The sequence below is a fragment of the Struthio camelus genome, chromosome 3, assembly GCF_040807025.1.
Source record: "Struthio camelus isolate bStrCam1 chromosome 3, bStrCam1.hap1, whole genome shotgun sequence".
NCBI classification, from domain to species: Eukaryota; Metazoa; Chordata; class Aves; order Struthioniformes; family Struthionidae; genus Struthio; species Struthio camelus.
In genome coordinates, this window is record NC_090944.1 from 10,444,917 (window position 1) to 10,455,502 (window position 10,586).

Genomic DNA, 10,586 nt, shown 5'->3' on the forward strand with positions numbered 1-10,586 from the left:
ACATCTTAGAGTGTCAACCCAAGGCAGCCCTAGACATCCCAGTTTGGAAACACAGTACCGCTCTGCTCTCACTCACATCAGCATTGCAATGAGCAGACACAGCAGGGGAACTGGGCAGTGGCATCTTGCTGAGGGAAGAGATATTTTCCAACTCTGGGCCTCGCTTCTAGCATTCATCACCAAGGCAATGAACAACAGCAGTTCCCACTGAGGATTGCTCCTAGGAGGATAGCTGTGTTTAATTCGATGCCCGAGTGTGAAAGGCTCACAAAGGACTTGCTATTCCTCACTCCATCCAGAAGCGCTGGGCATACTCCAGCCAGGATACCGAGGTCACACTGAAGCTCCTGGCCATTGCAAAGTCCGAAGTAGTTCAGCTCTGACTTCTCCTGACTCTCAGGAGACCTCAGGGACATGGTATTGTTGGCATGTCTTGGGGTCATCAAACTGTAATGAAATACCCTAGTGCTCTGCAGACCCACCGGGACCTGCTGGACACATTATTGTAGGTCGGCCCTCCACAGTACCCAGACAAGATCCTTTCCCCTCCTCTTGTCTTTTTACTCTGTAAAAATGAGCTGGAGCAGTGCTGGGGGCATGTCCCAGGAATGGTTGCTTAACTTCAAGCATAGCATGAACTCCTGAAATCTAATTCAGCCAGCCAGGCTAGGGCAGAACAGAAAACTACGCCTGCACATGCCAAGATATAATGTACTATATTATTGGAAATCTTGAGGCCACCGAGTCAACAGTAGTATTTCTTGGCATTTATATAACGCCATTCACCCGTGGTCTTACAAAACTGAGACTTCAATGCACTGATGTGGTATAGCTGTTTTATGCCCTCCATTGTTCTTTCAAAGACCTGTCCATTCCTGCTTCTCTCCCCAGCAGTGGGTGACAATCCAACTTCTCCACTGCTAAGGAGGCATGGCTCCAACATAGTCAGGATTTTGCTGTGCAGGGTGCTGGATGAACATAGAACAAAAAGTGTCCTCTTCAAACTACATTTCTTTTCCTGGTGGCAGTGCTTCCTGATGCAGCCTTTTACTACCTCTCACCCTGTCCAGTGTCCAAACCAGGATCACTCCACTGGGTGGCCCAGATACCTGTAATGAAGCAGGACATTGTCTCTAGGACCACTGCCTTGTCGGTGGAAGACACAAGAAAGTGTAAGATGAATGAGGCAGGGATCCTGGGAGAGTGTGGATGTCCTTTCTCAGCGTTCAGATGGGCACAGGCTGCCCTGAAGAACCAGTTCTCTCTTTACCTCTGCCATTCAGACTCTCCGTGAGGGTTGGTAGGGGACCATTTTCCTGGAGTCACTGGCAGCAGGTCTTTTATTTCTGGATGCTCAGCTTGTGACTTGGGTTGCTGGGCAGAAGATGGGTCGGTAGGCATCCAGCATCCTAAACTCACTGGCAGTTCCTCCATGTCTCCCTGTCTTCTCTGTGAAACAGGGAATAAAACCAACACCTTTCTTCACTGGTGTCCAAGGAAATGACTAAGTTTGTGAAACACCAATGTATTGGTGGGACAAACATCAAGGAGACACCCCTACCCAAATCCTCTGCTTTTGCAGCAGGGCACAAAGAGTAAGCAAAAAAAAAAAGCCTGAAAGCTGGGTGTCAGGAACAGAGAGAAAAAGTCCAGCAGATGCTCATCACTTGGTGGCTGTGGTCTAGGTTCAGCCATTTAAATGACAACTCTGCTGTGGTGTTTAAGTTGGGAGCCTTGTTACTCTGGGATCTCTCAGGAGAGAGAGCTGGGCATGTCTAGGGAGTAAATCTCACCTTAAAACACTTATGAGACTTACCTAAATCTCTGCAGTCATTGGGGAGGGACCTGGAAAACACAATTACATGTTAAACATAGAGTGGCTGCATCCCAATCTGTCTGCGAGCTGAAAGGAGCAATGGTCCTGTGGGAGGGGGGAGGGAATTCACACATGATCCTGCAATGTGATCATGTAATGAATGCCTTTTGCTGCATGATCACATCACGGGATCTCATGTAATCCCAGCTCTCCTGGCACCTGGAAGGAGCGGGGCGGTTACACAAACATGCTCAAGTCTGGCATTTCCTAATCCTGGAGCACTCGACTTTGCAACTGTAATACACTTCTTCAGCTATAGTGTGCATGGGGTGAGGGAAGTGGGAAGGGTTTCTAAGGTTATAAAGAACCTAACAGACAAGTCCACCCAAATCCCATCCGGCGGCATTGTCCAGCAGCCCCGATCTGCATCTATACTCGTAAACGGACAGGCCAGGATCTCCTCCGCACATGCTCCTCTGTGATCGCTCTCCGTTTATTTTTAGCACACTCCCTGGAGTGATTTTTACCCAGGCCATGTAGCACTGACCCAAGCAATGTCCAGGTAAAGTTCAAGGCTAGCTCAGGCCAAGAGTCATTCCCAGTGGGCACTCTGGGTGCTATCATCCTCTTTTGGAGGCTGAGAGAGTTTAACGCTAAGGCTGGATGGACCAGCTGGGCTCAGGCCGGGAGAACAGGCCCTGGGCTGGTTATTTACCAGCACAGATGCGTCTGTGTGAGCCATCAGGGCCTCAGGCATGGTCATGCCACCTAGGCAGCAGTAGGAGGCTGTCATTTTCCCCGGACCAGCTTTGAAGGGGATATGTGGGACGTGCACTCTGCCAAGGCCTTCATCAGTTTGTGCTGACAGCTGCAGAAAGAGAGACAGGGGATCCTGCTTTCCCCAAGCTGCATTTAGTCTGCCCCATTCCTGTGGCTTGGCCTTTCATCGGCAGCCCGATCCCTTCTCCATCCTGTGTGATCTATCTCCACCCTGTTTTTTTTCTATTAACAGTCCTGGGCCATACTGTAAAGACTGCCATCCCAGCGTTGTCCAGTAGATCCCTCGTCTCACTCCCTTCCCTTTCCCAGGCCAGTCTCCACTCCGGAAGGTCCTTTCCACTATTCCAGTCCTTTTTCCCTCTACCGTCCTCCTCATCCAATGTGTCTCCTTTAGATCATGCTCTGTTCCTTCACACAGTGTCCCAGCTCTGGTCTTCATTGCCAGATCATTGGTTCACATCCACCCCCTCCTTCCTTGGCTGCTTTCCTCAGCCTCTTTCACCAGCTAGTCCTGCTCCTGTCCCTGGCACCCCAATTTCTTGTCTCCCATCCAGTGTCCCTCAGTGTCTCTTCTACCCAGTGTGCCCCTACATAACGATAGTTTAAAGCTGTTGAAACTTGATAATATGTAAGTCTGCCTTTGCAGTACCTTCCCCCAATGCTTGACAACTGTTCCTGGAGTGAACAATGAACAAATCAAGCCTCAGTGCTCCCAAGTTAAACTAGCACCGAGAGAGGAAGACTGGAGCTCTTCAGGCTGGAAAAGAGGTGGCTAAGGAGATGAAATATGATTTATGGTTACAAAATCATGAGTGGCGTGGAGAAGGTAAACAGGGAATAATGTAACATGAGAAGTAAGGCACCAAGGGAACCTGGCAGCTGGGAGGATCAAAGCCAACAGAAGGAGGTGGTTCTTCCTATAGAGAGGGGATCTGACGGATACTAAAATTTTGAACCCACAGCCAAGGAAACGTGCAGAGGAAAATCCCACCAAACGTGATTCAGTGCAGAGATCTCACACCTGCATCACAAAGTCCTGAGCTGAAAACTGTCTGAAGTGGGAGAGTTTCTGGGGTGGATCACTCCTTTGCCCCATTCTTATACTCATTTTTAGATGTGCATTACTTACACCATCAGAAACAACATCATGGGCTGCAGTGGCCTTGAATATGGCCTTTGTATATGTATCATACCTATCTCCTGCAAATGAGAGAGGTAGAGCTGGGAATACCCTCCCCTCTGGACCAGAGCCCATGGTGCTCTTGGGTTCAAAAACAAACTAGATCTTGGGTTTTTTCTACTCAGGAGGGGGCTGAGCTGTGATTACCTTTGTGGTATCATGTGATGCCCAAGAAAACAAGTCTGCCACTGACAACAGAGAATTAAATAGCTAGTCCAATCTCAGCGGTATTGAAGAGTTTGTTTTAAACAAAGTTCTTCAGTGGTCTCCCCGGATTTTGGCTGATGCCCACATGGGCAGCATGGATGGAGACTCTTCATGTGATTCCTTCACTTCTTAGGGAAGCCAATCCAGCCATTTTTTACTTCAGCCACAGAAAAACGGTAGCAACATTTTGTTTTTTTGAAGTAAAGAGATAGAGTAGGGGAATGATTTGGTGTTAGAATAAAGCCACACTAAGAAAGGAGCAGTCCCCAAAGTCAGGAGCAGTCCCCAAACTGTCTGGCTGGGGAAGCTGACTCCCCCGCCCTGCCCAGCTAGGCAGGAGCGGAGCTGGGACCTGCTGTCCCCTTGGTGCCTGACGTCAGCCAGCAGTCACCGTGCTCCCTGGGATGCCAGGGCAAGGAGCAACTGGGAGTGTGACTCAGCCTGTCACGTGAGCACCTTTCCTTCCTGCGCCACCAGCCTGCGCTTCTGATGTTTTGTTCATTGTGAAGCTCTGGGGGCCAAGCATCGCAGCAGATGCAGGAGCTCCTAGAAATCAAAGGGAAAGAACAACATCTTGTGCCTAGGAAGCCTTGAAGTGTCCTGGACGGCTGGGGAGATGGGGGAGACTTTCGGGGTGCTGGTGGAAGAGAGCGCGATGGAAGTGGGAGAGCTGGTGGAAGGGCACAGGTCAGGTCTCTAGTGTGGTCCTTCTTAACCCCAAACTCTCCTTGCATGTAGCAACATCATGGCTCCTCTGGTGCCCTTCATACCAGCCAGGTCCCTCTTCCCACCCCACAGGGGGGCTGGTGCACCCTGGATTGCGAAGCTCCTGAGGGGGAGGAGGGGAAGGGCTCTCTCCCTCTCCCCTTCTTTCTTTTCAGGGTCTGTTTGGCTTCTCTCTCTGTCCTACAGGGTGAGAAACATGACCCCCAGCTATCCCTCTTGCATTGAAATGGAAGTCAATAGGAATGGGGGGGCCCCTGAGGGGCTCCACTGTTGCAACCCACCCTGGTCTGGAGATTCTCAAATCTTCTCTTTTATCAGATTTTTTTCTCCTCTGATGCTAAAAACAAAACTCTCAGCCACCCTGACAGGCCAGGATTTCTCCCTCTGCCCTGGAGAATCGTTACCTTGGGCACTGTTTCTGTAATGCAGTCTCATCCCGGCTCCGACAACACCTTGAATACGAGACCTTGGAGATTCAACGCAGCTCAGGGTCCATGGCTTGTGAAGACAGAGCGTGGGTCCTGCTCTGTGGTCCTCAAGTTAGCCCGTGATGGCCCTCATGATAAGCACAGAAAGAAGGTTGGTAATACCCTGGAGTTCACTGCAGTGCTCAAATTTGTTGAAAGTGGAAGAACCTGCAAACTTTTCACCAAAGAAGAGCGTTGTATGATAAGCAGCCGCCCACTGGTACAGCAAATGCTCAATACTAGCAAAAAGTGTGTTTGCAGATTTAGAGGGTCCCTCTCTGCTACTGGCTGGGCTCACTGGCCCTGAGGCCACCTGAGCTGGTCAACGCAACTAAACTCCCCTCCCAAACAAGGTGGCCACATCCAAACCTTCCCTGGGGTGTGCCTGCAAACACTGCCACAGGAATGAGACAGAACTCATTGGCCTGGGCACTTCTGTGTTGGGTCTGTGATAATTGCACAGTGTAGACAGCTGCAGTTCAGGGCTTGGGATTTTCTCTTTCCTGGTTCCTTGACTAGTGTGAGCATAGCTACAGGTCTCTCCATGTCCTCCTCTCATGCAGAGGAGGAAAACTGTTGCCTACATCATGCAGATAGCAGAACGTTTACTTCTTTTTTTTCCAGCAGCCTCTTATCCTGCCATCAACCAAGGCTAGTTTTCACCTCATGAGGAGAAAGGTGGACCTAAGCATGCACCTAACAACATAATGTCCGTCCATGCTGCAAGGTGTTAGCTTAGGCCCACGGACTCCACCCTAAGGGGCTAGACTGAGGGTGATGAGTCCTCCAGGACCTCTGGTCCATGATGGGCACATAAAGGGGAGTGTGGGGGACCTCACAAGTCTCTGAGGTTGTCCTCCAGAGAAGTCCCTGATCATATGCCAGCCTCCAGTCAGTGGGGAGATTTTCGCTTGGGCTCTGTGGACAGACCTAGGAGGGATGCAGGTGCTCCCAACCTCCATCCAGAAAATGGAGATCTAAAAGATTATCTAAAAGAGTCTAGCCAGCACTGGATTTTACTAATTTATTGCAAAATGATGAAAATTAGTCCCTGGGAGAAGATCCCCATTTGTCCCATTCCCTCTATACCCACTGCACACCCTCTCCATCCTCCCTGGCTGGCTGGGCCCCACCAGCCTGCCAGATGCAGCTCTTCCACCTCCTTTCATCTTTCAATGTCTCCAACTCCCTGTAGAGCAGAGATGGACATGGAGGCAAGCCCAGGCCTGGAGACAGGGCAATTGTTGCTGGTTTCCTCAGCTCCCACCTCAAAGAGGCCCTCCGTCCCAAACCCACACGCTGGGAGAGCTGAGCAACTCCTTACTGGAAGATGACTTTCATCCAGGTGGGTGCCAGTGGGGCAGGAGTAGATGACCCTCCAGGTTTGGCCAAGTGGGCTGACAACAGAGAGATTCTGGATTGATGTCGAACCTGAGAACACGGAACTGAGCCTGCAATATCCAGCCGTGGGCTCGTCTCACCAGCTCCCTCTGCCTTTACCCTGACACCTTCCCACCCTGTCTCCGGAGGGGAAGGAGAGGCACCCCAGTCTGCCCAGAGTCCTCCTGCCCTGGGGCTGAGACCTTCTCCTGCAAGCACCCCGTGCCTTTGCCCCTGTTTTCCCATTCCCCATGTTTATTCTCCTGCATGTAGCCCTGGGGGAGCCATAGGATTGTACGGAGGGAGAAGTTATTTTTCCTTGACATAAACAGCCAGGCCTTTCCTCAGCCCCTTTGCTTGAAACGTGGAGGTAGGACCTGGACTCATAACATCCGGCAGGAGGGGCTGGCCTTATCTGCCAGGAAACACTCAGCTCCGGATACATCCTCCCCTGCTCCCGACACCAGAAGCAGCTCCCATTGGCAGTGCGGAGCAGGAAACCACTCAGCAGCTTGTCTCATTCCCTCCTCTGGAGGGACGGGAGGGAGGGCCTGATCCTGCCCTCTGAGCGCCGAGGAAAGCGCTTGCCAGCGGGAGCAGACGTGGCTCCCCGCGGGGTGCAGTGGGGTAGGGGAGCAGGAGGGAGCAAGGAGAGATTGAGGGAGAAGGTGCACATGCATGAGCAGAAAGGCATTGTTGGGGGCAAAAGGGAGTTTTGGGGGAGTTAGGGGCATTTGGGGGTTCCTCTGGGCTCTGCCGCTGATTTGCTGGGTGATCTCAGTCAAATCTCTTCACCCCCTTCCCTGCCCTAATTTCTCTTCCCGTGTATTTGCCTCCTACTTTGAGTCAAACTAGTAGCAGTATCTTAAGCTCTCCCAAGGGATGAAGACCCATCATGCGAGGGGCTGCACAAAAACAGTTCATGTCCCAACCTCTATACTAAGTAGGCTCTCCCACTGCCTCCCCACCAGCCTGAACCCCCTCCCTCTGTCCTGGTGAGCGACAGGGATGCTGTCTCCCTTCCCATTGCTCTGCTCCCACTGTGTCCCCAGAGCCCATCCTGTCGTCAGCAAATGAGCTGGCCCCAAGCGCCAGCCCAAGTGCACGGTCCTTGCTCTTGCTACACTGGATGATGCTCTCTGCAACAGGCAAACCCCACGTTAAACTATCCCCTTCCAGGATTTTTTTCCCCCTCCTGCCATCTTGCTGCCAGGGCAATATGGGGCCAGAGGTTGGGGTGAAGGGTCCCCCAGGGACAAACTTTCCCCATCAGGGATTAGAACAAAATTTTGGCTTTGCCTCTCGCAGGGCTCTACGCTCATGGAGAAGAGACACCACCTGCTCCTTGAATTTGAAGGAAATTGCCCGTCCCAGGAGGGTCAAAGCATGACAACACACGGCAGCACCCGGCTGGTCTGGACTGCAGCGCTATCCGGGAAGGTGACCTCATCTCGGCTCATGACGGTCAGTGCCGTGACCTGGGCTCTGCGCCAGCCCCGCGGGGCCACGACCGGCCAGACGCTGGGGAACAGAGGGCTTGTGCCCTGGCCACCTCTTGGCCTGGAGAAATCCAGCCTTGGCCGAATCTGGTGAGAGCTTGACCGCAGCTCAAGGTCATTTCAGCCCATCTTGCAGCCCTGGTTTGGTCTGCTGTGATTTTCAGATTGATTCCCAGCCAGTCCTGGAGACCGCAACCCACAAACCACAGGGCTCTCCAGCCTGTGCAGATACCACCTTGGGCTCGTGGCTTTGGGGCCGTAAGGGGAAAGTACTGGCAGGACCAACACAGGATGAGCCCCACTGCAACTAGAAATGTCCCTGTGCCGATACACCACCACAGCGACCGGTTCTCCGATGGAGGACACCTGATTTCCAAGCAAAACAGGCTCCTTCCCACCTCTGCTGACCACTTGCTATTTTTTGACAGCAGTGTTTCTCTTCCCAGCTCGCTGCTAAGCTGGGGTCTGGTGGTCCAGGCAAAGTGCAGCTACCTACCATCCTGCTCGCCCTGCTACTGTCTCTGCCTGTTCCTAAAGCACTGGATTTTAAAAAAAAAGTGCATATGTATGTACGTATATGTGTGTGTGTGTGTGTGTGTGTGTCTGTGTACATATGTGTGTATATATATATATATGTATATGTATATATATATATATATATATATATATATATATAAAACATATATATAAAATATAAAAAGCTTATTTTGACTTGGGCCAAGCAGGGGAGAAATCCACGCTGTTGCACTCCAGCATGCTGGAGAAGGAGCGCCTGGCTCCTCTGCTGATTCTCGGCTCGGCTCCCGGTGTCCCGCCAGCCGCCGGGAGGCGGGAGCCGGCTGCTCCTGGCGCTGGGTGTGTTGCCGGATCCGGCTGGCGAGTCCTGGCTCCCAGGGAGCCGCACCTCGTCTTGGCTTCAGCTCCAAATGCCCTGCGGGGCCCCAGCTCCCGGTTGGGGCCTGCAGCCCTTGCTGCCGTGCCGAGCACGGGGTGACATGCTCTCGCCTTGCCTCGAGTGGCTCCGGTCCGGACAAGTGGGGACAGATCCCCCTTGCAGCAGTCGCCTGCGTTGCAAGGAGGGGGTTGAGCCAGCGCCTGGCACGCAATGTGGCTCCGGGGCTTTCTGACGCCGGCGGGATGCTCTGGGGGTGGGATGCACATAAAAATCCTTTTCCCCAGGAAACCAGAATCAAACCTATCCGTCTTCCCTGCACACGCGGCACATCCCGTGGGTGCCAGTTGTGCGTGGACTTTGGTATAGCTGTCCCACGGCCAGGCTCAGCTCTTCATGGGAACCTCCACACCACAGATTTGGGGTGCTGCAATCCCCATGGTCCTGCCACCTGAGTGACCTTCGCGCTGGAGTTGCTGAGGAGCGCTCACATGTTCTGCCCTGCCACTGCCACCGTGATGGGTAGGATTGTCTAGCAACAGGCTGGGACCAGCCATTGGTGCCCTGCTGCTTTGGGTTTGGATGCATGTAGCCCCCCTTCCCATCCCCGTGGCTCCAAAACAGCTTTTACAATTCCCAGTGGACCCTCCTGCAGCAGCTCGGGTGCTGCAAACATCCCTCAGCTCTGAGGCACCGTCAGGGCTCATGGCCGGAGCAGGAGTCAGGAACAGCAGGATTTCTCCAGTCCCTCTCCTGTGCAAGGTGCTTAACGTCACCGGGCAGCCCTGTGCTGAGACATAAAATGAGTCCACCTCTGCAGCGGAGCCAAGCATCGTGCACCCAGCCCCAGCCCCGGGCGGTGGTGCTAGTCTGACACCATGCAGGTGCTACGGCTGTTACAGCCTGGGAAACGCAAAAGCACCCACTTAGCAGCAGGACCTACAGAGGAACCCCGGCCATGCATGGTTAAGTGTGGGTTTGGGTGTCTGACCGATGGGCAGTCAGAGAAGGAAGTGGTGGGAATGCCAGGAGGGCTGTCTCCAGGGTCACACAAGGGAAGAGGATAAGCACCAGACTGGCACCTAGATCGACGCCTCCTCCAGTACTCACTCAGCCTCCCGCGTTTTGTGACCAGGGGCTCCCTGAATCAGAAATGAGTGATTTATTTTCTGTGGAGGTAACCCAGACCTTTGGGTGGGAGGTAGGGTTGGGTTGGGTGACCTCCAGAAACCCCTTCCAGCCGACGCACATGGACACTCATCACAAGGTGCCTTAGAAAGCTCACTCCTTGGCTTTTTCTGGGCCAAGCAGGTTGGCTGGGAGGAAACAGCCTTTGCAGTTGCATATGGGTCAACAGCTCAATCTCAAGGACTACAGGGACAAAGCTTAATCTACCTTCTAGTAAGATCAGGCTGTGATCTTGGTCTACAAGAAGGACTGAGCTTTTCTCCCAGTGTTTAGGAAGCTGGCTCTGTCCACGCGGCTCTTCACTAGCTACGCCTGAAGGCACCACCTAGCCTCCACCCACTCTCTGGACCGGCGGCCTCCCAGCTCCCCAAATTTCCTGTTTTGCAAGACTCACAGCCTTGATTTGCATTTGCGGCAAGGACCCTTCATGTGGCCCTTGTACCACAAAGCG